General features: G+C 47.0%; 1 protein-coding gene across 2 annotated transcripts in view; it reads right to left on the reverse strand.

Moving 5' to 3' along the window:
- Positions 1–23656, reverse strand: part of VANGL2 (VANGL planar cell polarity protein 2) — a 44799-nt gene extending 21143 nt beyond the window's left edge. The window contains exons 1-2 of one of the 2 annotated variants that reach the window (XM_083717378.1): positions 23196–23656; positions 6497–6704 (exon numbers count right to left, since the gene is read on the reverse strand). The gene's annotated coding sequence lies outside the window, so the exon portion shown is untranslated. Of the gene's footprint in view, positions 1–6496; positions 6705–14575; positions 14797–23195 lie in introns of those variants that run through there. The other variant, XM_083717379.1, reaches the window with a different exon arrangement.
- Between the last annotated feature and the right edge of the window lie 3421 nt (positions 23657–27077).

The following is a 27077-nucleotide window of genomic DNA, read 5'->3' on the forward strand; positions in this document are numbered from 1 at the left end:
AGAATGAAAGGAGAAATGTCCTCAATGTGCAATCAACCGTGTGGCTAAGAAATAAGACCGCAGCGCTTCTGCTTTGGGCTTAAAGGCAGCAAAGAGACAGGCCAGCTCAGAGCAGGGATGAGGAACCACCAGATGTTGTGGGACTCCAACTCCCATCGGCCACAGGCAGCCTGGCCAACGGGAGTTGTAGTCCCACAACATCTGGAGAGTCCCCATGGGTTGTCCCCATCCCTGGTTGAGAATAACAGCCTGTTCTCAGCATGCTGAAGTTTCCAGGTCCTCCTCAGCTAAATGGAATCTGACATTTTTCTGCCTGATACCTCAGGAAGCTGCTAGGTGGGCAAATCACCTGGCTTGGTCTAAGGCCAGCTTAAACCGCAAACAAGACTGTCTACACGAGAAGGGTCTTCTCCCAACTGGCAATCATGCAGAGCGTCTTCTCTGACCAGAGGTGGCTGTGTTTCACTAAGGACTCAGCCAGTTCTACTCCCCGATATCCTGTTAGCTGGAAATGGCAGGGGTTGAACATGGGGTTTTCAGCACACAGAGACATGGATGTAATTGATCACAGAGTCATGGGTGCTCCCAGCGTGAGGGGTAAAAGCAGGCAGAGCACAGCATGGGCCAGCGACACCATACATTCACATGTATTTTCCAGGGACAATCATGGATTTACGGAAGCCATCCCAGTTTCTGATTTGATCCCGGAGTGTCCTGCTTTTCCTTAGGACATCCCTATTTTCATTGGAGAAATGTTGCAGAGTAGGGAGCTATGCAACCTCAGAGCCAAGGAGATAAGTAATTACAGTGGTACCTCAGGTTACGGACGCTTCAGGTTACAGACTCCACTAACCCAGAAACAGTACCTCGGGTTAAGAACTTTGCTTCAGGATGAGAACAGAAATCATGCTCTGGCAGTGTGGCGGCAGCGGGAGGCCCCATTAGCTAAAGTAGTGCTTCAGGTTAAGAACAGTTTCAGGTTAAGAACAGACCTCCGGAGCGAATTAAGTACTTAACACGAGGTACCACTGTATACAACCTTTAGAAGACATCCGAAGACAACTCTACATAGTTTTATTGTGTTTTTTATATGTTGGAAGTTGCCCAGAGTGGCTAGGACAACCCAGCCAGATGGGTGGGGTGGGGTGGGTATGTATGTATGTATGCATGCATGCATGCATATTATTATTATTATTATTATTATTATTATTATTATTATTAAATAATATGAACCTATTTTCATCAGAGAAATGTTGGAGGGTATGCATTTAAAGAACTATGATACCACTATCAAGTCATGGCTTCTCCCAAAGAATTCTGGGAGGGGAGCCATTGTTTGTTAAGGGTGCTGAGAGTTGTTAGGAGACCCCTGTTCCCCTCACAGAGCTACAATTCACAAGGTTCCCTGTGAGGAGGGAATTGATAAACCACTCTGGGAATTGTTGCTCCAGAAGAGGAATTAGGGGGGTGCAGCGTCTCATCACAACTCTCAGTACACAACGGTATGGTGGGGTTGTGGCACATGGGCAGGCTTATCCCGCTCTGTTGCTGTGGGGTTCCCAATTGTGTGGAGGGCCTATGTGCAATCAGCAGACCTCCCCCTTCACAGAGCAGCCTCCAAAGCGCAGGCAGGGAATAGGACTCATGTCACTGAAGGAAGTGGGATGTGTGCTTAGTGAGGAGAAGAGATGGAATTTTTGCTCTTGTCCAAACTCTTTCGCCTCGAAGAGACGAAATGGGGAATATGGGGAGAGGGGAAAGAAAGAGGACGAAGAACGGGCGGCGGCGGGGAGAGAGTGGCCTTTTGTGCAAGATGCCAGGAGGTTTTCTTGCACATTTATCACAAGAGGAAACAAAAGCTCGCCCCGCAAACATGCACACCCTGGTTGCCTAGGCGATGGCAACAAGGCCTGAGAGCTTGCAGGCCAGCATCCAAAGCGAACTAAATCAGAAGCGGGGGAGGAACTGGGGGGGGGGAGTGTTCCCTTGCCTCCCCGCCTTCTCCCCACCCCCCCCTTCCAAGGTTTGTTTGGAGGGATTCAGAGGGTTTTCTTAAGAAACAATGCAGCAGAAGATGTGGGGAGGAGGAGGATGAAAAATTTAGAACAGGCCAAAGGACGAGGGGCCTCTTTGGAAAGAACCAGGGGTCGGGCATTGCATTTTCTCAATTTTATTCACAGTGTTATGCGGTGTCTCTGGGGGAGATTTATGGAAAAGAGGAAGGCATGGCAGTGGAAAAGCCAAAAATAAAAAACCAAAGACTCTTGTTCTCAGCACCCAGCTGGGATTGGGGAGGGCTCTGATTAGGAATCAGTCCCAAAGGATGTACGGTGGAAAATTAAGCTACATTAACGTGATTCCTGTGAGGCCCTGGACTTTGGGGTGCAGCTCAGTGGCACTGTAACCGCTCTGCGTACAGAAGGTCACTGGGAAAATATCACTTGGTGAAGCCCTGGCATGCCACCGCCAGTCAGCATAAGCAATACTAAACCATTAATTTGATTTTGAATTGATTTTAGAATGCTGTGTTACTTTTACTGTTGTTAGCCACTCTGAGCCTGGCTTCGGCTGGGGAGGGCGGGATATAAATAAAAATTTATTATTATTATTATTATTATTATTATTATTATTATTATTATTATTATTTATGGCTTATTCAAGGCAGCTTCCTAGTTTCCTAGACATGAGAGGAGGTTTCCCACTGCATCTCTGAATGAGCTGTTGTTCTGGTCCGGCCCTCTCCTGACACTGGGGAGCAGGCAGCTTCAGCTGCACAGGGTGTGACTGCATGGTGCAGTCTGTCCTGAAGGAGGATTACCCAGGCTTGGAGGAAGCTGCCTCTCTCCACGGGTCATTCTCTGGCCTAATTTCCTTCCAGCCAGCCTCCAGGTGGGGTGAGGAATTAATGGGTCATACTACCAGACCTCAACAATGCGCTACTGGAAGCAACCTAATAATCCTCTGTAGCAATGTGGCAGGATTACTTGCCCTCAGGAGATGTGTGCCCGGAACAGTGACTCGTCCAGAAGCACAGTTCTTCACCCTACAATGCTTAACCTTCACCAGATGCATCAGAGTAGATATTACCTGCCCTCGGAGAAGGCCACACTGTGGTTTTGAATGAGCTGCTGATCTGGGTGTAAAGCTCCTGCAAGGCCCGTGAACTTAATTACACATGCTCTGCAACTGCAGAAAGTTGCCAGTTCCAATTCCCAGTGTCTCCCGTCAAATGGAGGAGAACCAGTTTTATTTAGCCAAGGACAGGAAATTATTTTAAGTAAACCTTTCAAGCCATGAATTGGCATACCTCTGCCTTGAAGTCAGAAAACAAACATGCTTCAGCAACCGGAAGCAGCAGTGGGGAGTGGGAGGGGAGAAACCTTTTCTGCAGAGCACCATCCAAAGAGAAAAAATGCCCATGACATGTGCAGAAAATTGGGTCAGAAAACCCACTTTTAAGAAATACATCGGTTTTTAAAAAATATGAATTAGTGGCATAAAACAAGTGCAACGGAGAAACCTAGTCAAGTCTAAAATCACATTTGTAACCAATTGTTTTTCCAGCTAAACTTCCATGGAAAGTACATATGTTTTATGTGCATAACTCTTAAGAACTGCTAAAATAAGTATGTTAAATAGTTTTGAGTGACATTTTTACTTTAAAAACCTAAACTATGAAAGGAAGCATATGCATTATTTAACAGTCACACTTTAAAATATATACAAGGAGTGCAATAAAAATAATTTTGAAGTCAGGATTTTAATATCTTTGTAACATTAAAAAACCTGCTGTGCAGTCCTGCACGTGTCAACTCAGAAGTAAGTTCCATTACACTCAGTGGGAGTAACCTTAAGTGTTTATAGGATTGTAGATTCAGGTAGGTAGTCGTGCTGGTCTGACGCAGTTGAAATAAAATGAAATAAAAAATAAAATAATTGTCCGGTAGCACCTTAGAGACCAACTAAGTCTGTTCTGAGTATAGGTTTTCGTGTGTATCTGAAGAAGTGTGCATGCACACGAAAGCTTATACCCAGAACAAACTTAGATGGTCTCTAAAGTGCTACTGGACAATTATTATTTTTTTATTTATAGGATTGTAGCCTAAGTGAACTTTATGCTTTTCCTCTAACCCATGCAAACATTTGATCTCGGGTACTTTGGGTGAATGGAAAAACTTTGCAAATCTTTACATGAAACATGAAATTAGTATACATGCATGTTAGCAAACAAAAGCAAAATAAGTCAAATAAACAACCTCCGTCAGTTATCCACTGATTTTGAACCGTGGAAATTTTTTGTTTCTTTTTTTAAACTATATCACAGATTGGAAGTTTAGGAAACACTGAGCTAGGGCTGGCAACAGAACAAGCATTTTCGTTGGTGCCCACCCCCACCCACCACACCCTGGCACACACAACCCACTGAGTGTTAAGTAAACAAGGGAGGGAGGGTCACTGTCACCATGTCTGGAGGGTACATATTTACTAATGATGGCTGTACATTACTCCAGTATCAGAGGTGGTCCCCTCTGAATACCAGTTGCTGGGAATCTCAAGTGGGGAGAGTCTTGATGTCCTCATGCCCTGCTTGAGCTGTCCTTCCAGAGGACTAGACAGGCCTTTGGTCTGATGCAGGCACCAGGTTCGTCTTTTCTCATGCCCTCACAGCCCATCACCCTCTCAACTCATGGAGAGTGACTGTCTTAAGCTAGGAGTCTCCTGCAGCTCCAGGAATCTCCCCGCAAGGAAAAACCATTAGATGCTTTGAAGCACATTCGGCAGGATATGAAAATACAGGTGTACATTGGTTATTGAATTTAATCCGTTCCGGGACTCCATTCAACTCCCAAAACAATTCGAAAACCAAGGCGCGGCTTCCGATTGGCTGCAGGAGCTTCCTGCACTCAATCAGAAGTTGCGGAAGCCGCGTTGGACATTTGGCTTCCAAAAACGTCTGCAAACCGTTTGCGATGTTCGGGAGACGATTTGTTCGACAACTAAGCCATTCAAGTACCAAGGTACCACCTGTAATCCCCTTCAGACTTTCCTGTTCAACATGCAAAGGTGTGAAGCCTAGGGAGCCCAGCACCACCCCTCTTGTCCACAGCACCGAAAGATTGCTTGAAGAGGGCTACAGCCAAGAAGCAGATAAAGGATGAACACAACTTGCAATCTTAGGCCCATGAGCTCATCGTCTCATTCTGGGCAGAGACGTGTAATCAAGATTTATTTGGTCCTAGAGACATCCTCTCACTGACTGCCACGAGGTTCATCCTGACTAGGAGGACAAACCACAGCAAGCTGTACACCAAACTCTCTTCCTGGTTCATGAACTCACTATTGACTTTAAAAAAAAAAACCATTTCCAAAAACAGCAGCTAAGACAAAATGCACATCACAAAAACACTTCTCTGCCCTTACTATTCCTTTTAATCTTTTTAGGTTTTGGTTTTAATCAAAACTACTATGAACAATTGGGACGCGGGTGGCGCTATGGGTTTAACCACAGAGCCTAGGGCTTGCTGATCAGAAGGTCGGCGGTTCGAATCCCCATGACGGGGTGAGCTCCCGTTGCTCGGTACCTGCTCCTGCCAATGTCAAAGTGCAAAGTGCTCTGGCGGGAAGGTAAACAGCGTTTCCGTGTGCTGCTCTGGTTCTCCAGAAGCGGCTTAGTCATGCTGCCACGTGACCTGGAAGCTGTACGCTAGGCCAATAAAGCGAGATGAGCACCGCAACCCCAGAGTCGGTCACGACTGGACCTAATGGTCAGGGGTCCCTTTACCTTTACCTACTATGAACAATAAATAATAATTACTAATAAAGAAATCTTCCTACCATAAGGATTTCTAGACCCTCCCAAGAAGGGCAAATAATCTTTTAAGCCCAAGGGCCACAGAATCACAGAATTGTAGAAATGGAAGGGACCACGAAAGTGATCCCTGCAATGCATGAATCTTTTGCCCAATGTGGGCTTGAACCCACGACCCTGAGATTAAGCCACATGCTCTACTGCCTGAGCTATCCATAGTCCCTTCTACACAGCCTTCCAAGAGCAAAATGCCGGTGGAGGGCAGGCCAGAGGTGTACGTGGCGCAGAGCAACTAATGCAGATTTCATCTTTGTATAACAGGCTAGTTTCTAAACACACTCAAATCCCTCTTCATCCTCCGTGCAGACAAGCAAGAGCATTATCTATCGGCATTTTAGAGCACATTCAAACCAATCAGAAACGCCTAGGATGGATGAGACGTGTGTCCTGGGGGAGAGATCAGAGGGCCAGAAAGAGATGCCTGGAGGGCTACATTTAGCTCTCAGGCCTGTGAGTCTTCAAACCCCCAGCTCCAAGATTTCAGCAGGTAGACACTTCTCTCAGACAGAAATGCACTCAAAATAAAGAAAAGCAAATTCAGGACAGGGCAGAGACCATGAGGTCTGCACTCCAAATGTGCCACCCCCCCAACCCCCGTCTTGCATTAAGCAATTAAGCAATACTCACCAACTTGGTGGCACACCAAGGCGCAGTCACGGTTGACAGTCCAGTGCCTTCCCCCACCATCCACTTAGTCCTGCAAGTGGCTGGGCATCATGGAGCCTTCAAAGTACTCAGCAGCTGGGGTCAGACCCCCCGCCCCGTCCCACTCCGTGGGGAGAGCCCCAGGTTTCAACATCTACAACGGCTGCGATGCAGGGATTCCGGAAGCGAGCTGTGGAAAGACCAAACCCGAAATGGGAGATCAGCAAGCAAGAAAACAACCTCCACTGTGCCTGGGATAAGGAGGGTCATTCAGTGATCATCTTATTGCTGTTCAAGCCACTGGCCATAAACAACCATCATAAGTACACTAGACATGAGGAACAGAACACAAGATGGGAGACAAACAAGCCCCCTTTCGTGCATTATTGTGCTGCACTCTCTATTCACGCCATGTTTACACCAGGACTTCAGGGTACCTCAAGGACCGCCTCTCCCCATAAAAACCGACCCTGAACTCTGCATTCATCATCTGACACCCTTCTTTGTGTGTCTCCTCCATGAGAGGTCTGGAGGGTGGCAACAAAAGAACAGGCCTTTTCTGCAGTGGCACCCCTTTTGTGGAACGCTCTGTATTCTGTTTTTGTCACCAGGTTAAACAGCATCATTTTTGTCTAATACTTTACAAGGGTGGCTCAGTCTCACTCCTGGCCTGGAGGGGCAGAGTATAACCCAGTGTTTCTCAAACTTCTGGTCTGCAGCTGTTGTTGGACTACAACTCCCATCATCCCTGACCACTGGGTCCTGCTGGCTAGGGATGATGGGAGTTGTAGTCCAACAACAGCTGCGGACCAGAGTTTGAGAAACACTGGTATGAATCCTTCCATGCCACAGCACAGAAACTAAGGCTGCAAACCCTAGGTACACTCCAGAGGAACTTGCCTATCCAGTGGACACGCAACAAGGGCTTCACTGCAAGGCAGGCATAATCAGATATAGCACATAAAGGTTTCCCTCCAGGCAACCAGCCAAAGAAATAGTTGTGAACTTGGAGTCATTTCTTCTCCTCCTCCCTTCCTTCTCTACACCTCCAGGCCATCAATGCACAACAACAAAGAACCAGCCTTGGAAGTGACTGGCTCCAGACACTTTATAGCCTAGCAATGTCTCTGGACTTATCTGCAAGACAAGGCGTGTCCAGACTGTTCCAAAAGGCAGGGAATCAAGTGTTTTGGCCCTTTGGCCCTTCCAAGTCACTGGTATATGAAAGACAGGGGTGTCCCCAGGCCCCGCCCACCCACCGCCTCAGCTGAAAAGGAGGGGCCTGGAGCCCTGTGGATGATATGTCTCATTGTGATTCTGTGGGCTAATGAGATGTTTTTGTTTCTCGTTTCATAAAATTTATGAAACACATGAATGCAAAAGAAACCTCAGAGTGGTTTACAAAAAGAACAAAACAATGAAATTATCAGTAAACAAGAGCTGAAAACAACTACAGTGGTACCTTGGTTTAAGAACAGCTTAGTTTATGAACAACTCAGATTAAGAACACTGCAAACCCGGAAGTAGCTGTTTCGGTTTGTGAACTTTGCCTTGGAAGCAGAATATGTTCTGCTTCCTGTTGAGTGTGTTCCATTTGTAATTTGAGTCCTCCGCTGCTATGGGAAAGCACACCTTGGTTTAAGAATGCTTTGGTTTAAGAACGGACTTCTGGAACGGAATATAAACAGTTTGTAAACCAAGGTACCACTGTACTTAAAACATTCAGAGAGTAATTAAAATTGGTAAGCTTAAAACACAGATTAAAACACCCGCCAGAGTTCTACATATCTGGGTAGGTTTGCCTCAACGAATTTTTTTTAACAGGGATCGAAAAGAGTAACCGTGAAGCTGCCTGCCTGACATCAATAGGCAGGGAGTTCCAAAGTTCAATTTCTTACAAACACAGAATGGATATTGTGTATCACTTGTAACATGGCATTCTGTAAATCAAAACAGTCAAACAGGCATATATGGGGTAAGGTAATCTTACAGGTAAACTTGCAAGTTATTGTGGGTTAAGCACAGTGTTTCTCAAACTTGGGTCTCCAGCTGTTTTTGGACTACAACTCCCAGCATCCCTAGCTATCACAACCAGTGGTCAGGAATGATGGGAGTTGTAGTCCATCAACAGCTGGGGACCCAAGTTTAAGAAACACTGTGAAGGTGTGGTCCAAACACCTGGAGGGCCCCAGGTTGGCGAAGGCTCACTTAAGAGGTCATCCCCATTTGACTCAGCTTCCTTCTGCTGCCAAATAGGAACGAGTCCATCCAAATTGGTTTCTAAAGTAAGAGTTGATGGTTTGGGCCAGAGAAGGGCTGGTTTCTTATTGGGGTGGTTGGGCAGGTGCCTTGAATGAAGTAGCTAGTGGACAGCATGTTTTAGCTGAGATTCCTGTATTGCACGGGGTTGGACTAGATGTCCCTCAGGATCCCTTCCAATTCTATGATTCTATCACAGCAGTCTGGCAACCAGCACATTCCACTGTACCTTGTTACTCAGTTTCACAACTCAACTATTAACAAATTCACATTTGATTCTTCTTGCAGAGCTAGTAAACTTGAAAGGCGAGATAGCCCAAGGGTCTATAGAGCTGGGACGATGGACAATTGACCTGCTAATTACAGTCAATTGACTGCCTTGCATTCGATGATAGCTGCCCTATAGCTGAATATTGCAGTGCTACCACATCAAGCCTTGGAGTTGTACTGACCAGCTAATTGCTATGATAGTCAAGTGGAACATCCACATTCAGAAGGCCAGACACCTCTATGAACCGGATACTCGGGATTGCTAATGCACAGGGATTGCTAAGACTGTCACTTGGCAGGCTGCAACACACGTCTGGCAGGCAGCAAATGTCCTGCTGGGGTTGCACAGCTATGCCGTTACAATAAGCTGGTGGCCACTTGGCTTAAGAGATCCAACCACTATGTCCCAAGATCACTAAAATGGAACCTCCATGTACAGCGGTACTGTACCCCTGAAGGTCTAATGCCGAGGACAAACACTCAGGTAAGGGCCATCATCTTCCATGTCCTGCTTGGGAGCTTCATCCCAGAGGGGCCAGACTAGCCATGACCAAAAACAGAACCATTTACCTGATCCAAGATGGTAATCACATTAAGGAACACAGGGATGCCAGAAATACCAAGTCTGACCGTTGACTAAACCAGTGTTTCCCAAGCTTGGGCCTCCAGCTGTTTTTGGACTACAACTCCCATCATCCCTAGCTAGCAGGACCAGTGGTCAGGGATGATGGGAATTGTAGTCTGAAAACAGCTGAAGACCAAAGGTTGGGAAACACTGGAACTGACCAGCAGTGGTTCTCCAGCGTTTCAGAGAGGGGGCATTCCCAGCTTTATCGAGAGATGCCACTGAGCCGCAGCCCCTTCCCTGCCAGTGCTCCAATTGGCACCCCAAGTGCCATCCAAAAACAAAAAGTAGCTGGAGAGGTACTCTCTGGTCCTGTAGGAGTCTGGCCATTTAAGAAGACTGTTGCTCAGTAGCACAGCACATACATGATTTGCATGCAAAAGGTCCCAGGTTCAAGCCCCAGCATCTCTAATTAAATCTAATTAAAGGATCAGGTTGCCAGTTGACAGAGGAGACTTCCTTCTGCCCAAGACCCTCCCAATTGAAACGGATAGTCTTCCGCTGAATGGATGAGATGCTGAACTGAATTACAAAGCATCTTCCGGTGTTCTGGGTAGTGGCACCACAACTGCATTTCAAAAACTAAGAATCATCCATTTTTTGTTTTTGTTTTTAAGAGTCACTGAGCTTGTCTCCTTGCTTCAATTTAAAGCAGTAATTTGCCACTGTTTTGGGGCTCTTCTCTGGTGCTCCAGAACCAGGAAGCTCAGACGAAGCATCTGGTCCCTCGCCCTTGGTTGCCGTCTGTTTGTGTCTGCAGAACACGGCTGGCTGTAAATAATTGATTGCAAGCAATAGTTTGGAATTTAATTACATGGTTTTATAATGGTAGACTAACTAACTTGGGGGTTTTCTTGGTTGCAATTAGCAGCCGCCTCGTCACCGTTCTACTAATTCGTCGATTTAAAGAGCTGACAGTTATTGGTGCAACAGTTACCCAAAGAGGCGTAATTATCGTAGTTCTGGGGGAGGGGGTGAGAGAAGCGGGTGGGCTCTTCCCCAGCTTACGAAGTGAAGCGGATCAGAACAGCTTCCCTTTCCGCCCACTTCCAAATCTTCCAGGAAGACGAGAATCAGTGCAGATAGATGAACCAAACCCTTCCTGCATAAGTACACACAGGGCAACTCTTGGGAACAATTTCAGATATTCTGCGCTCCAGGGGCTCTCGCCTGAATGTGACCACATCAGCAGGACATATTGACACAGGAGCTGCCCCTGCAGGGGTCTTTCCTCTGCATTCGGAACCCCGCAGGGCCAAAGCTGAGCCAGCATGTGGGCAATTGATTAAATGTTTGGGGTTTAATGCAGGAAACCCACTTGAAAACCCCCATTTTGCAGAAGAAGGGAGAGAGAGGGTGGGCCCCAGCGGGATAGGATTACTACTACTGAGCAACTTCTCACATTGAGCAAGACCAATTCAGCCTTGCGAAGGCCATAAAGAGAGAGCAGGTACGCCAACAAAAGGATTTGGCTCTGTGGCAGAGTGTCTGCTCTGACTGCAGAAGGCCTCAGGTTCAATCCCAAGCATCTCCAGTGATGGGAAAGATTTCTTCCTGCTCAAGACCTGGCTAGCTAGGAATAGATAATGGTGAATACAGGTGGGCCGTTGATCAGTGTTAGAAACTCAGATATCAAAGCTAGGCACCAAATGGCTCCTTAAACCAAGGTTACACAGTCGCCAAAATGGAATACCTAGTTGCCATTTTGGGGTCAGACTTTTTGGTTCCTGAAATTCATTCTGATTGTGCAGATAAAATATAATGGAAATAATTCTACAGGATGTGTTGCTAGTATGTGGAAACAGGCAAGATCCAAGGCATACGCCTCCAGATGGTGGAGACATCTGGCGCTATCCTGGCATCTGGGCATCTTCACTTGGTCGCAAGTGGCAGGCAGCCAGGTGCGGAATGCACCTGGTGGATTTTGAACGCTGCTGGGAGTGGATAGTGGCAAGGCAGGTGGGCTGTTCATCCAAGGATCAGGGAGTTTCCTAGGTTCAGCAGTGGAAAGAGGTTTCTCTGAAGGTGCAAAAGAAGGAACCGTGGTACAGTCGTACCTTGGAAGTCGAACACCTTGCGAGTTGAACGTCTTGGCTCCCGAACGCCGCAAACCCAGAAGTGAGTGTTGCGGTGCCTGCAGCCAATCGGAAGCCACGCCTTAGTTTCTGAACATTTTGGAAGTTGAAAGGGCTTTGGGAATGGATTCCGTTCAACTTTTGAGGTACGACTGTATGCACTGCACAGTTGGGGCATAAATTTTCATGGAATTCAACATTGCGCGATATAGCAACAAGTCTGATAGTTTCTTTCTTTTAAAGGAGTGGACAAACTCATGGAAAGAGGATGAACCCACCCAGGAAAATTAGGAGTGCTAACTAAATAGAATGCTTGGAGGGAGCTCTGAGCACAAGGTACAGAGGGCAAACAAGGAGGGAAGATGGCGGCCCTCACAGCCTGCCTTGGTTGACAGCATCTGCTAGGCCACTGCTATGCTAGACAGACATGACTGAGAAGGCCTCTCCTTGCATCCTTGTGAAACAAAGGCATTCCTTTGCCTGCACCGTGAAGACAAACCAGAGCAAGACAACACATCCCACAGCTCAACTAGGGCAGCATTTGACAACCTGGCTCCCACCAGGCATCTTAGACTACGACTCCCATCAGCCCCAGCCAGGCGCTATGATGGTCCTACAAGACTTTCTGGGCTAACTAGCCACAATGGCTATGTTCTGCCCTCCACGGTCGGAAGAAGAAATGCTTCTGAATGCCAGTTGCTGGAAACAGCAGGAGGGGAAGAGTTGCTTCTGTGCTGCTGGGGTCCTGCCTGTTAGTTTCCCACAAACATGGAGTTGGCCTCTGTGAGAACTGGATGCTATATTATTATTATTAAATTCACCCAAGGACCACAGGGCGGTTTACAATACAAAAATACATAACTTAAGAACTAGACTGGATGGGCCCATTGGACTGATCCAGCTGTCTCTTTGTGTTTTTATCTGTTAAGCAAAAGAGTTTTCTGTTGTTGTTGTTTTTTAAAAAGTCTATTGTAGCATAAGAAGAGAGGCAGTCCACTCTGCACCTGCTGATGGGGGAAACAGGTGGGAGCCGTTTACAAAATCTGCAGTAATGCAGGAGCTCAGCACCTGCCTCCGCAACTGAGGTGCTCATGGCTACACCCCAAACATGCGCGCACACACACACACTCTCCGTCCTCTGCTTGCCGCCATCTGTAGCCATCAGGCAGGAGTGCTAAACGGCGCTCCCAAGCAGGATTTTCTCTGGCTTAAAGGAAATGAGCATGCCTAGCTGGGTTTGCACAATAGGGTCATCTTCGCCTCCCGTCCATCACTTTGCAACCAGCCCCACCCCCTGTGGAGAACGTGCTACACCAGGCCGGCCCCCCTTGCCACCAACCACAGGGGCAAAGATGTTGTTAGAACAGTAGGGGGGGGGGGAGAGATGGGGAAGAGGAGAAAGTCTGAGGACTCCCAGGCCTCTGCAGATAAGGCAAAAGCAAACTGCTCCCCTATGTCTCTCTCTCTCCAGCACATTCACAAACCACAACAAAGCTGTTCCAAAAGGACAGGCCACCTCTTGTCTCTTCCTTAGGATGACACCACATGTTTTTAAGTGTATAAATATCTCTCCATATAAATGTCTCACCTTTTTCTTGCCCCTACAAGTGTGCAGCAAAGCACAACTCTGTTCAAGTATTACTCACAACGTGGGAGCCTTTAGAGAGAAAAGTGTCAATTTTCCATTAAAAACTAAATTAATTAGACCAGAAACAGCTTGCTGGGAGGGTCTGGACTGTTTTCACAGACTAATAACCCACCCTGTAGGATTCCCTCAGTTATATTTTATCTGCACGCTCGGAATGAAGTTCAGGAACCAAATTGCTTTTTCTGTGCAACCTGAGCAGGCACAGGCACCGTTAAGAAAAAGAGGTTGGAATTGGCCAATATATTTGTGGATTGTCCCTGGTTCAAGTGACATGTCTTCTTAAAGCTCTCTCAAAGCTCTTAACCTAGCTCAAGGTAGTCATGTGAACTAGCCAGATGTGTAACTGAGAACCAATCATATTCAGTCCATCGTTTGAAAAATAATACTTTAGAGGCGTCTTGCCCCTGAACTGGTGTAAGGAGGAATTTGTTGCCTAACATATATCCCCGTTTCTAACACTGGCCACATGCCACTGGTGGACAGGCCAAAAGACAAAATTGGGAACAGCCAGAGCAAGAGGCAAGAGCCTCCCCTTTGTACAGAAAGTTACGTACCAGCCACGCAAAAGGCAGTTTCCCCATACATCCCCAACCCACTCATCTCTCTGTCCTCCATCCAGTCACATCACAGCTGAAACCAAAGCAAGAACTGCAGAGACAAGAGTGCATAGCAGGGCTGGTGAGAGGGACAAAGGGGAGGTAAAGGCCACAATTTTATAATTACAGCCAGTTCTAGAAGGGTAGCCTTGCTGCAGCAGGGAGAGAAAAATAGTATTGTGGAACCTAAACGCCCAAGAGATTCAACAGTGCCTCAGCTTTTATGGGGGCATATGTGATTAAGTTGGTTCCAGTGTTTTTCTGCCACAATAAAAACTGTCTGTCTTTTAAAACGGCGCCGCAAGACTCTTGTGTTGCGATTAAAACAGAGAATCGTATAGATTAGCAAGCTGGTGTTTGTGGGACCGAAAATTTCCTACTACTTTTGTTTCTCTGCAACAACGCATTGCAAAATTATCAGGCAGGCATGGAAGCTGCAAAGTTTTTAGCTTTGCTTACTAAACGTGAAATAAAATAAACAGGCTAAGCAAGATTGCTCTTGTGGGGGGTGGGGCATTGGACATTACAGTTAAAAGTTTTCCAGAAAACACAAATCACAGCAGCCAGCGATAAAAGCTAGTACCTTACATTCAGAAATGTCAAGTCCTGGAATTCCTCCTCCTCCTCCCCTAACGCAGGCAGAATTCCATACTCCCCAACGACCATTATCTCCATTTCCAAGAGGAAAACACAAGAGCAGTTTTTGCCAGTGCAGCAGCAGCAGCAGCAGCGAGGGGGATCAGTTGCCCCCCTCCCTTGCCTCACGGTCATTTGCAGGCTGATCACCACAACAGGACACACCATCTGCAGCTCTGAGGTCTCCCACACAGAGCCACCCCCCCAACCGCCCTCATTCCAACAGGCCGTCCTAGCAAATGAAAACACTTGACTGAGGGGCTGCCGGCAACCACCTCATTATCTCCAGATCAAAAACCCCACACAAAACCCTTAAAATGGAAGGCCTGAAATGTGGCATGGCAGGCTCCCTGCTAGACAACAGAGACTGCATTCACACCGATATCATCACCCTAAAATGCCTGCCACAGAAACCAGTGCAGGAAAACAGCACATCTGCAAACCAAAGGGCCATTTCTCCCACAATAGGTAGTCGCCTCACTTCATGACTGAAGGGGACCAGCTTACATGATGGAACGTTCTTTCCTGCAATAAAATGAAAATTCCAACACTCTGGGGTTTTTTTTGTTTTTGTTCTTTTTTAAAAACAAAACATTGACCACAGGAAACTAGCAGATCAAGAAGAAATGTTATTGCTTAGCTTTCTCCCTGACAACCTTCATGCGGGATTTAAAAAACAAACTTGGGGAGGGAGGCATTCCATCAGGTGAGGCCTTAGCTTAGTGGTACCATCCAAGACAAAAGTCAGCCACCTCAATGAAAACCAGGCCAAAGAGGCTGCTATTTCCTCATAAATTGCAGTGTCACACATAAATGCACTGTGGCACTCAGATCCTACATTTGGGCTTCCCACAAAGCAGTGTTAGAAACTCAGGTATATAAGCTAGGTGCCAAATGACTCCTTAAAACCAGGGTTACAATTGCCAAAACAGAATATCTACTGTAGTTGCCATTTTGGGGCCAGATGGCTCGAAAGGTCATATTTTTCGATAAGGCTTTTTGATTCCTGAAATTCATTCTGATTGTGAAGATAAAATATCACAGACAGAATTCTACAGGATGTGTTGTTGCTGTGTGAAAACAGGCAAGATCTAAGACACGCACCTCCAGAAGGTGGAGATGTTAGGAGCCATCCTGACACCTGGGCATCTTCACTTGGTCGCAAGTGGCCGATAGCCAGGTGCAAAATGCACCTGCCAAATTTTGAACACTGCCCCAAAGACATCTGGCAGGCCACTGCTGGACTCGGTGGGCCGTTGGCTTGAGCCAACACCCAGACTTCTTTTAGACACTCTTATGGCAACACTTACCAATAACGCAGCAGAGTATTCTAGAGAGCAAATATAAACAGCCTGTAGCCTCCTAAGTTGCCGGAGTAAGAGTGGCTGGTCCAGAAGGCATATGATGAGCCTGCTGGATCATGCCAATGGCCCTTCTAGTCAAAAGTCCTCTTCTCAGAATGGACAACCAGATGCCACAATGGGAAGCCCACACACAGGTCCCAAGAACACTCTTTCCTGCTGCAGTTCCCACCAACTGGTATTCAGAAGTATAGTGATCACGGCTAGTAGCCATCGATAGCCTTCTCCTTCATGAATCTGTCCAATACTCTTAAAGCTATCCAAGTTGGTGGCCATCATTGATTCCCAGGGGAGGGAGTTCCATAGCTTTAACTATGTGTTGCTTGAAAAAGTAATTCTTCTGTCCTGACGTTCACCTCCAACATTTAGCTTCATTCAACGTCCACAAATACTAGTGTTACAAGAGGGGGTGAAAAACGTCTCAATACAGTGGTACCTCAGGTTACATACGCTTCAGGTTTCATATGCTTCAGGTTACAGACTCCGCTAACCCAGAAATAGTGCTTCAGGTTAAGAACTTTGCTTCAGGATGAGAACAGAAATTGTGCTCCGGCGGCGCAGCAGCAGCAGGAGGCCCCATTAGCTAAAGTGGTGCTTCAGGTTAAGAACAGTTTCAGGTTAAGTACGGACCTCCAGAATGAATTAAGTACTTAACCCAAGGTACCACTGTATTCATTTTCTCCGTGCCTTGCAAATTATATAAATTTCTATCATGTCGCCTTTTACCTGCCTTTCCCCCTAAACTATAATGTCCCAAACGTTGCAAGCTTTCTTCACAGGGGAGTAGCGCTCCATCCTCTTAGGAATTTTGTTCACACTTTTCTGCACTGTTTCCAACTCAACCATCTCCTTACTGAGGGGAGAGGTTGCTACTGCTTCCCATGGCAGTAAGATTGAGGTTGGCAGGGGCACCAGCAGGGCTGGCAGTGCCCCTGCACCACCCCGACCCTTGACCTCACCTCTCCCCCCCCGCCTCTTCCCAGTACACAGCAGCAGCAACGCTCCTTCTCCAAGGCTGCTTCCCTCCAATTCTTGCTGAAACTATTAACTCCCATGGTGCCTTTGCCTGCGCTGGCAGGGGCTGGTGGTACTTGGGAGTGCAACGACATCTGGAATGGAGTCATGCTGCCTACTCCTATAGCAGGGTGCTTACCATGGGCAACATCTCTCATGAGCCTCAGCTACAAAGCACTGAAATGCCAGCTGCCTTGGAATTGGGCCTTTATCATGACGGGGCTTCAGTTTCGCCTCTGCAGCCCAGCTCTCCAAGAGACCACAGTCATTATTTCAGGCATGCCCAACAGGTAGATCATGATCTACCGATAGATCACTGTCTCCTCCCAAAAAAGCTCAACAAGATTGGCTCCCCTAAAAAAAAGCTCAACATGTTTGCCCTGCACCCCTAAAAAACAGCTCAACAACTTTGACCTGAACCCTCCAAAAGGGGGTAGATCACTGCCAGTCTTTAACTCTGAGTAGATCACAGTCTCTTAGGAGTTGGCCACCCCAATCTAGATAGAAAAGAGCCATAGATTGGTAGCAGTACACCTGCCTTGCATGCAGAAGGTCCAAGGCTCAATCCCCAACAGGGTGGAGTCATGTAGCATTCAGAATTCCAAGATTCTCAGCAGCAGCATGTAGAATAATCAATCAATGTTCCATCCCCTATAAGCAAGCAGAACCTCTGCCCCCCCCTTTGCGCTTCCAGGGCTGGGAAACAGGGATTTCAGGCAAAGTGGAGACCCCACATCTCTCCCTGCTTAAAGACACCACTCCTAAATTAAAAAATCCAGATGGGTTTCAAGCAAGTCTTCTGCCTGAAGCTAAGTCACGGCTTAATTAAAAAACTCAAGAGAGCAGGATCCTGCACACTGGCACACATCCTCAATGCAGGCACAGGTGCCAAGTCAGGCGAGAGCAGGATCAGCCCCAGAGCCAAATAAAAGAGTCCCAGCGCAATCAGCCAGGGCTCCTTGATTAAGCAGTTCTCCCTGTGCACCTTCTCAGCAATTACTATGTTCACGCCTGAAGGGGGAACCAAATAAAAAGCTCCAATGTGCACTTGGGAGAGCATTTTCCCATCACAGAGAAAGCCAAGGCTGATCTTTGAATACTGAGAAGAACAAAAAACCCAGAAGGGCAACAAGATGCAACCCAGGTGCGAGGATCCATTAGCAATTCACTATTTATCCGGGAGGAAAACGGAAGAAGATACGTAAACACAAGTGATTTATGGTTCCATTCGCATGTAACACCAAGCCAAACCATGGCTTCGGGCAAACCCACAAGCTCCCGGAAAGGAGATTGCAAACTTTGCTTCTCCTCAGTTCCTGCTGCGTTGCTGCAAGCTAAGCCATGGTTTGGACTTAGTGTGTTATCCATAGCTGGGCTCATGGATTGTCTTCTCCAGACGAACTATCAGCCAAGAAGAAACCTTGCAGCAGAATATGAAAAGGAGATGGCAATCTTCTCCCTGGGAAGTTGCAGCGCCAAGGTCCTGCTTATGGGCTTCCCATCTGCTTGACCCCTGGGAGAACAGAATGCTAGCCTAGATAGGCCTTTGGTGTGATCCAATACCTAGGCTAGTATATTCTTAAAAAACATTCTTACAGCAATAAGAAAAAGGTATGGGGTGGAAAAATAAGAGTTGTCCAGTTGTAAGAGCGCAATGCAGGTAGTGCACACAAACAGACCATTTTCCTATTACACACAGATGAAGCAAAAAGTGACCACAGCAGGAGAGCGCCATTTTTATTTTGGCTCCACATTCGATAAAGACACACACCTTGTCCTGGCTTGTGCGACAAAGCATCCAAGAGAGTCTAGGTTTCCCCTTGGATGTGTAAAAGGGTTTCTACCTTATCCAGGGTGGGGAGGTTCTGGAATCCTTGGTAGGTTCACATTCACACTATATATTTAAAGCACAATGATACCAAAGAAGAGCAGTTATATGTTTGCCATGTATGTGATATGGGGTCATAACTACATAACCTCCTCAGTCGCGGAGTAACTGCTGGAATGGGACAGTGAGTGGCTGGAGAAACTGGCCTGCTAACAGGAGGAGATTCTGTGCACACAGCTTTGTTTAGACATCAGACCATACAAGCCCTTAGACTCCCCATCCCTTACTCAACAAGGTGGAAATGGAGCAATGAAAGATGAAGGGACATTGTTTATGTATGGTCCATAGTGTGCATCGATGGTTCCATTAATGGGAGGGGGAGGATATGAATCGGTATATATCTGAAGAAGCTTAATGAAGTTGTAGCCCGTGAGAAATATGTGATACCATCACTAGAGGACTTTCTCCCAAAAGTGACAGGAAGCAAAGTATTTACTAAATTGGATGCCTCAAGCAGTTTCTGGCAAGCACCAAATACCAGAGTTGTACACCGATGCCATCTATCACACTCTTCAATGCTTGCCATTTGGAATTGCAACAGCTTCTGAGATTTTTCAAAGGAAGATGACAGAACTTGTCCAAGGCATAAAAGGAGGTCTTCATGGATGACATCAATCAGGTACATTATCGGAAGACAGATTGGGGACACAGGGAACAGTCTTGACTTAGATCCATGAATCTGGACTCAAGGTAGACAAGGAGAAATGCGTTTTTCACGGAGGCAAAGTTCTTGCAACAATTAAGACATGCCAGGTGAAGAAAAATGCTTTTACAGGCTCAAAAGCAGAACCACCACGCTTTTTGGGAAATGTGAATTCTCTTGCTTGATATGTGCAAGACGACCCCGCAGAAGCACATCCTCTAAACCTATTAATGAAATCCATCACTCCATCACGTCGTCGTTTGGGAGATCAGATTAGCAGGCTGCCTTTACAAAGATAAAGGACACGATCTCCACTGCTCCACGTTTGCAGTTCTGTGATGCCAAATTACACGGCACGTGTGCAAACAACTGCAAGCTAGGTAGAATACACGATTCAGAATGGATGCTAGCAACATTCTACTCCAGAACTCTTTTCAAAGCAGAGAAATATTACAAAAAAAACACCAAAAAAAACCTGAAGTGCCTAGCTAGTATTTTAACACTGAAACCCTTTTGCAGATGCTCGTTCCAGGCTCCTCACAGACCATAAACCCTTGGTGACCTTGATTAAAAGGAAAATAATTAGACTATGACGACACCAATGTCTTCTCGCAAGAATAAGATTCAACCCAGTAGCTGAATACATCACAGAAAGAAAATTTGGCCATACCATAGCCAACATCTGCCAAACCCCCCCCCCCCTCAAAACACAAGCAGAGAGTTACAAGTTAGAGAAGATTGCTAAGGTACTACATTCTTCCAGAACCTAGCAGCATCTAAATGCAGGTTTCAGTGAATCCAAACAGCTACTTATGGAAATCCACAACCTTTTAATATATTTCAGATCAGGACGGCCTAAATATCCTGGTAATGCTTCAGAGATGACTGTTAAGTACTTTGTTGAGAATGGGCCACCAAGTGAACTGGAAAGTCTAATAAGGGAATAAAGTCTAATAATGTTGTCTATGAGGAAAGAAAAGGGCTGGAGCTAGGCAGGACATGAGAAATAATAAAATCTTATCCTGTGGCTATTGCAGAATAAACAGATTGACATCATAAAAGGAACCTTTTGTCTCTACACCCTGATTTTAGATAGACTTTGGAAACGGTCCACAGCTGATCTAGGTGAACTGGGAGGTTGACACTATTTGGTTTGTGGGGGGCACTACCCCAGGTACAGCAAGATACTCTCCTTGTCTGCCGTTGCTCTGACATTGTTGCACAACTGAACAACACCCCAGTTTGCTTTTGGCCTACCAGGTGAACTCATGACCAACAGTGCAAAGCATTTTACAGCAGCAGAATTCCAGGCATGCTGGATATATTACCATATATTTTGCCATATTACCATCAGCCCTCGCTACCTTCAAGGAAATGGAGAAGCAGAGAAAATTGGCACACAGGACAGGAAACCTTAACATGACCCAAACATTGCACTTTTTAACTACAGAACTTGGGTTTTGGATATGCCACTGGATTTGGATTAGTTATATTGCAAACGGGAAGACAAATCGGAACACCCATTCATTCCAAACTTGGGGAAAGTTGCTTCTTCAGTTTTCCAAGCTAACAGAAGTTACAACTGTGTTTCTAGGGCCGGTTCAATTTGGTACAAGAACTATATTTAGAGTTTATACCAAACTCAGTGAGCAGGCCAAGGCTAGGCTCCAGCTTCTACGCAAGGAGCATGGAGCACCCACAACATGTTCAAATTGAATGTGGAATACAAAAACTTGGGCGTTTATCACTGAGAATGCAATTGGCCAAATGCAAGCTCACCTTTTCTGAGACACTACCAAAGCCATCTTGCAAGGCTCCCAGCAATGATATTTTGCAGACAATCACTCTCTTGGATCAAGTTATTTGGAAATGTTTCAAGATTTAGTGATGAATGACTAACATCAATCAATGACCTGATGTTTCAACAGTGCTGACTTATTTCATTATTGTTCCTTTAAAACAAAGAGATCAAGATATGTGGATAGTGCCATTATTTAGTCTGGTCACTAGGCGGCCCTGGACTTAGTAGTATCTGGCTGCAGTCAGGAGTTTCTCTGTCTTAGTCTAAAGGGAGACAAAGTTTTCATCAAGGATCCTGCCTGGAGTGGCCTCCAAGGCTCCCATGTTTATATATGCAAAAAGAGGAAGTACTGCCTATCTTTGGAACTCATTGCCACAGGATGTTGCCACAAATGGCTATTTAAAGGAGTCTTGATAAATATACTGTGGGGTGGGGGTGGCAGTAAGAAAACTGCCTCAACTAGTTTTGTCCAGCTACAATAGCAAAACAACTGGCGATGGAGAAAACTGCAAACAAGCTGCCGTGCTAAACAGGCCCACCCCCAAGTAGCTTTGGAAAAGGTGCTGGAACAGCCCATAATTCCCCTACCTTCCCTTCTGGGTATTTACGCCTGTTTGGAGGAACGGAAGATGCCCCTGGCGAGGGCGTAGCATCTTTTCATCGAACAGAAGGTGGCAATTCCTCCATTTTGGGGGTCTTTCTTGCAGCTACCCAATTTTCTCATACACACAGACACACGTGAGAAGCTTTTCGGGGTCTAAATAAAACAGGCGTTCCACCGTGGCTACAGTCTCCCAAGTCGATTTGTGCGCTCTATCCGGGTTCCCAGCCAGGCACACCTTTGGCTTCGGAGGCCACCGCCGCTCCAACGGCCACGGCCAGGCAACAAGCCAAAGAAGCCGCCTTGCATTCCCATGACGCCTTAGGAGGCAGGCACAGAAACAAGCCGGACTTGCGCTTCAACTGCCCAGCCGATCACTCCGCCGGCTCTCTGGCGTTTGGGTCACTTACTGTTCCAGCTACCTGGCCAAACAGGGCCCGTTTGCACAAGCGATTTGCACCAAACACCCCTCCTTAGGCACAATGCTCTACACGAAACCATTCCAAACGTGGCCCCGGCGGAGCAACCGCGGGCTCCCAACGTCCGTTTCCCCACGCCCATGTGTGTTTAAGACTCTTATCATTCAGATTAAAAAAGCGGGGGGGGGGATACAGGAAAATCAACAGCTCCCAGCTGTTTGGAAGCCCTGCAAAATTTCACCTGACCAGCCCACGCAGGGGAGCAAACCCGCCCCCACTCCCCGGGCGCGCCACTTCCTCCAGTTTTAAAGATACGTGCTGGATGCAATTTAGTAGAGATTGGGGCGGGAGCTGGGGGGGGGGAGAGAAGTGGGGGAAATGCCAAATCAATCCTGCAACCACCATCCACGCCTATTTCGCACCCGCCCACCCCCCTCCAGCGCTGTACGAGACGCGTTTCCCTCCCCCACCCGCTCCTCCCCATTGCAAAGATTTCCCAGGCTTCCCACCACCATCCCACACCCCCTTTGCAAAGCGATCGATGCCCCCGTTTCCCCTGGACAGGTTACCCAGGCAAATCCCAGGCTCTACAGAGGCCCATCGGACCAGGAGGATTCAGCAGTCGTACCAGACGCCCTCCCCAGCACCCCCCTCCAAGTGCCCCCTCCTCTCAAACGAGCTCCTCTTAAGTCCCCTCCCGCACATCCACAGCTGAAAGCCGGGGGGGGAGGAGGGCAGACACGGAACGGCCCCTTCCTTTGCCATCCTTGCAAAACTCTGATTTCGAGGGGGTGGGGGTAGAGGAAACAAAAGGAAGACCCAGGCGCTCTTTCGATCCGAATTACCATTGCATCCAGTCAGCAGCGGCCCCGATCCTGCTGCACTCCGGCTTGCGTATGACAAAGGCGGACGTAGCAGCTTCTTTTCCTTCCCTGCTTCGGCGGCTTTTGTTCGTTCCCGGCCCTTTCTCTCCAGCCACCCAAACTGCCTGCAAAATTCCAATTTTCTCTCTCTCTCGGGCGTCTCCTTCCGTTTTCCATGCAATTACAAAAAAGGAAGAGGGGGAGGAAATCCAATTCGAAAATGTGTAAGATAGAAAGGGGAGAGGGGAAGCACAAGGATTCAACAAGCCTGCGGTCCCTCGCCTTGGGAAAAGGCGAGAAGTCGTTGCAAACAGGCGCACCGCCCACACTGGCAGCTCCGGATCCACTCCTCTCCGGCGTCTCCCGGCGTGTGAACAGGAGAGGATTCGAACCTGTGGACGCTCCGCGGCTGTTCCCAGGCCCGCGCGCGCCTCCCTCCGGCGCTTCCATTGTCTCCGCCGCGAAGTTCCCAGTGCCTCCACTCTCCCGCCCCCCTCCCGCCCCAATTAGTTTTATGGTTTACTGTTAAAGGGAAAGGAAGACAGAAAGCAGGGTGGGCGGGGGCGAAACTTCGCCTTCTCCATACTTTTGACCCTTTCCAAACGCTTTTAAAATAAAAATAAAAGAGAGAGAGAGAGATGTCTAGGAAATAAACTGGAGACGACCAAGGCAGGAGCCAAACTTAAAAAGCACCCAGGGAATTGCTCCTGTACCCTGTTTAATTTTACATAGGGCAGCTACACATATATATTCCTTTAGTACAGAGGGGCTGTTGGGTCCAAGTCTGGCTTCAAGGTAAATTACCATTAAAAGAGGAACAGGAGCCTTCAAATTACCTATCAGTAGTTGGCAGCATTTGCTCAGCAGCCTGAGCAGGTGCCCCTGTCGCCTGGTGTCGATGGATTGTACTGTACATCTATTTAAAATATGGAACTCAAGCCCACTAGAGAGATGTAATGATGGCCACCAATTTGGACTGGTTAAAAAGAGGATGGAAATATTCATGGTGCAGAATAATAATAATAAATTTATTTATATCCCACCCTCCCCAGCTGAAACCGGGCTCAGAGCGGCTAACAACAATAAAACAGCACAACAGCACAACACAACACTCTAAATTCATTCATTATAAAATTAATTCAAATCAAACCAATGGCAACCATTGTGCCAGAGCTCCGCAAAGATTGCCGAAGGAGGGAGTCAGGCTGTGCCCTGTGCCATTGCTATAAATGGGCAATTGACCACAATAGCAGTGATATGCCAACAGGATTTGTGTGAATACTGGAAGCCACTGGAGAGGAGAGTGCTCTGGTGCTCAGATCCTGCTTGTGGGTTTAGCCTTGGAGCATCTGGTTGGCCACTCTGAGAACAGGATGCTGGACCAGATGGGCCATGGGCCTGATCCAGCAAGCTGTTATTTGCGTTCTTTTCCTAACAGAGAAAGACATTGAATTAACAACAACCAGGTTGATTCATTTCAGTGGGTCTACTGCGAGTAGGACCCAGCTGAATCTCATCAACAGTATATTTGATTTCCAAATGTGTACTGTATCTCTTTATCACATGCAACTTTTATGCAGAACCGTGTTCTCTTTTCTGGCAATTTATAACTAGCTAACCTAGTTTTACAGCACCTGTTTTGTTTTTCCTGGGGGAGTAGAATAGGATTGTGAGGGGTGGAATCTGAAGGGGGCAGGCTTGGGAATCCAAACTTTTATTCTTAGAATCTCTCCCCCCCACACACACAATTTTGCTTCTGAAAGGTGACACTAGAGGAGGACAAGCAGAATGAGATTTAATTTTATTATCATTATTATTTTTAAAGCCTCTGAAATAATGTTTAGTACCTGATCACAATTCAGTCTAACAATGTGATCCAAAAAGGTCATTTGTGCAGAAGTAAATCCCACAGGGTTCAGTGGGACCTACATAACTGCCAAATACCGGTAAATACAGCTATAGGAACACCTCTCCTGAATCAGAGTGAGGGCCTAATCCTGTTCCCCAGTGACCAACCAGATGCCTCCACTGTTTCCCAGTGACCAACCAGAAAGCCCACAGAATGCAGTTGCCCTCCCCTGCTGTTTGCCTTTGACAAGGGGGGTCCACAGAAAGCACCAGATTTAGGGTGGTGCGGCAGTCCGTCCGTCCCCCCCACGCAGGGTGCCGAATCAAGAAAGTGCTAAATTGAGAATATCCATAATCGAGAAGATCCATTTGGGGGCACCAATTTTTGGGCTTGCATGGCACACTTTATTGCAAAAGATTGCCAAAGTCCGCCCCTGGGTTCTCATGGCTAATAGCCATGGGCAGCCCTGACCTCCAGGAATTTGATGGCTTTGAAAGCCAATCCTATGCACAGTTTCTCCAGGAGGAAGGCCTATTGAGCACAGTGGGATTTTCTTCTGAGTAAACATGCAGAGGATCACACTGCAAGCTAAACTATGTCAAGCCCATGACTTACAGTTCAGCTGTGTAGCCGGGGCCTAGAAATGTTTACTCAGAAGTAAGTTAAACAGACCAACAGTTTATGGCAGGCATAGGCAAACTCGGCCCTCCAGATGTTTTGGGACAACAATTCCCACCATCCCTGACCACTGGTCCTGTTAGTTGGGGATCATAGAAGTTGTAGTCCCAAAACATCTGGAGGGCTGAGTTTGCCTATGCTTGGTTTATGGAGTTCTAGGAGCCTAGGAAGGCATGCGAGATCTCTGATCTACCCAGCACCTCCTGCATCAGCCACCAGGGCCAGGACTATGTGATACACAGCAGCAGCTGCCCAGCAAGGGCATCCTGGCCTGTGTGGGACTAACAGGAGATCAGCTGCAGAATAGCACTTGGTGGAACACCAGAGAACAAGGTAGTGGTACTATTGTGGTTGTTGTATTGTGTTTTAAATATACTGTAAGCTGCTCTGAGAACTTTGGTTAGTGGGCGGAGTATAAATACAAATCCTAAATAAATAAAATGCAATCACCTGATGGCCTTCATTACTATCCTTTCGGTGCCAGGTAAGGTCCATTTGTGGTTCTGATATCCGGCCGCTGATTTTCTCCTCCATTATCTTTCATGCTGTTCCAAGAACCTGCATTTTATTATGTAATTCTGAGTATTGTCATTATAGAATTGTTTTAATTTTTTAATGTTACATAGATATTATGTTGCGGCATTTGCGTTGTCTTTTGTAAACCGCCTTATCGTCTTCTGAGGAAGGACAGTATAGAAATAAATTTAACAAGTAAGATAAATAATAGCCATGCATGCACATGAACACTAAGCCTCCTGCAATGTGCGTCCTGCAATTTTTGCACAGCACCACAGATGCTGGAACTGTTCACATTTGGAACTGTCAGGCAATGATACTTTTCCAAATGCTTTTTTTTTTTAATGGAAAGCTCTCTTGGATTTTGCATCAGCCGACAGGTGACAATGAGCCATCAACATTTCCAAAGTGGTTCTTGGTAAGAAAATTGGTGTGTTGTGAGCATGACCCTCTCCTGGTCTGTGAAATGCTGGATTGCAACACAGCTCTTCCCCCCCAACCCACTCCACAGTCCAGTGGACCACCCAAGCTATCTCCGAGACAGAGTCATTATATATGTTTGGAATTTGCCTTACCCTGCCCCCTCCCTCTGCAATTTGCCCCATTATTCTAATTGAGGTTGAATTTTGCGCCTGGCGTTCCACAAATGCCACCCACCAGGGCAATGAGATAATTGCCAGGTTCAGGTTTGTGGTCATTACAGCATCCCTGGTCAAGTGGGCGGCCTAGAACTGCCACCTCTCATTACCTACCCTCCTGCCCTGAGCCCTGCGGATCATTCACCCCCTCACTCTGTTCAGTGGGGCCTTCAGGGGCCAGGG

Source organism: Podarcis gaigeae (genome assembly GCF_964106915.1).
Source record: "Podarcis gaigeae genome assembly, chromosome: 16".
Classification (NCBI taxonomy): domain Eukaryota; kingdom Metazoa; phylum Chordata; class Lepidosauria; order Squamata; family Lacertidae; genus Podarcis; species Podarcis gaigeae.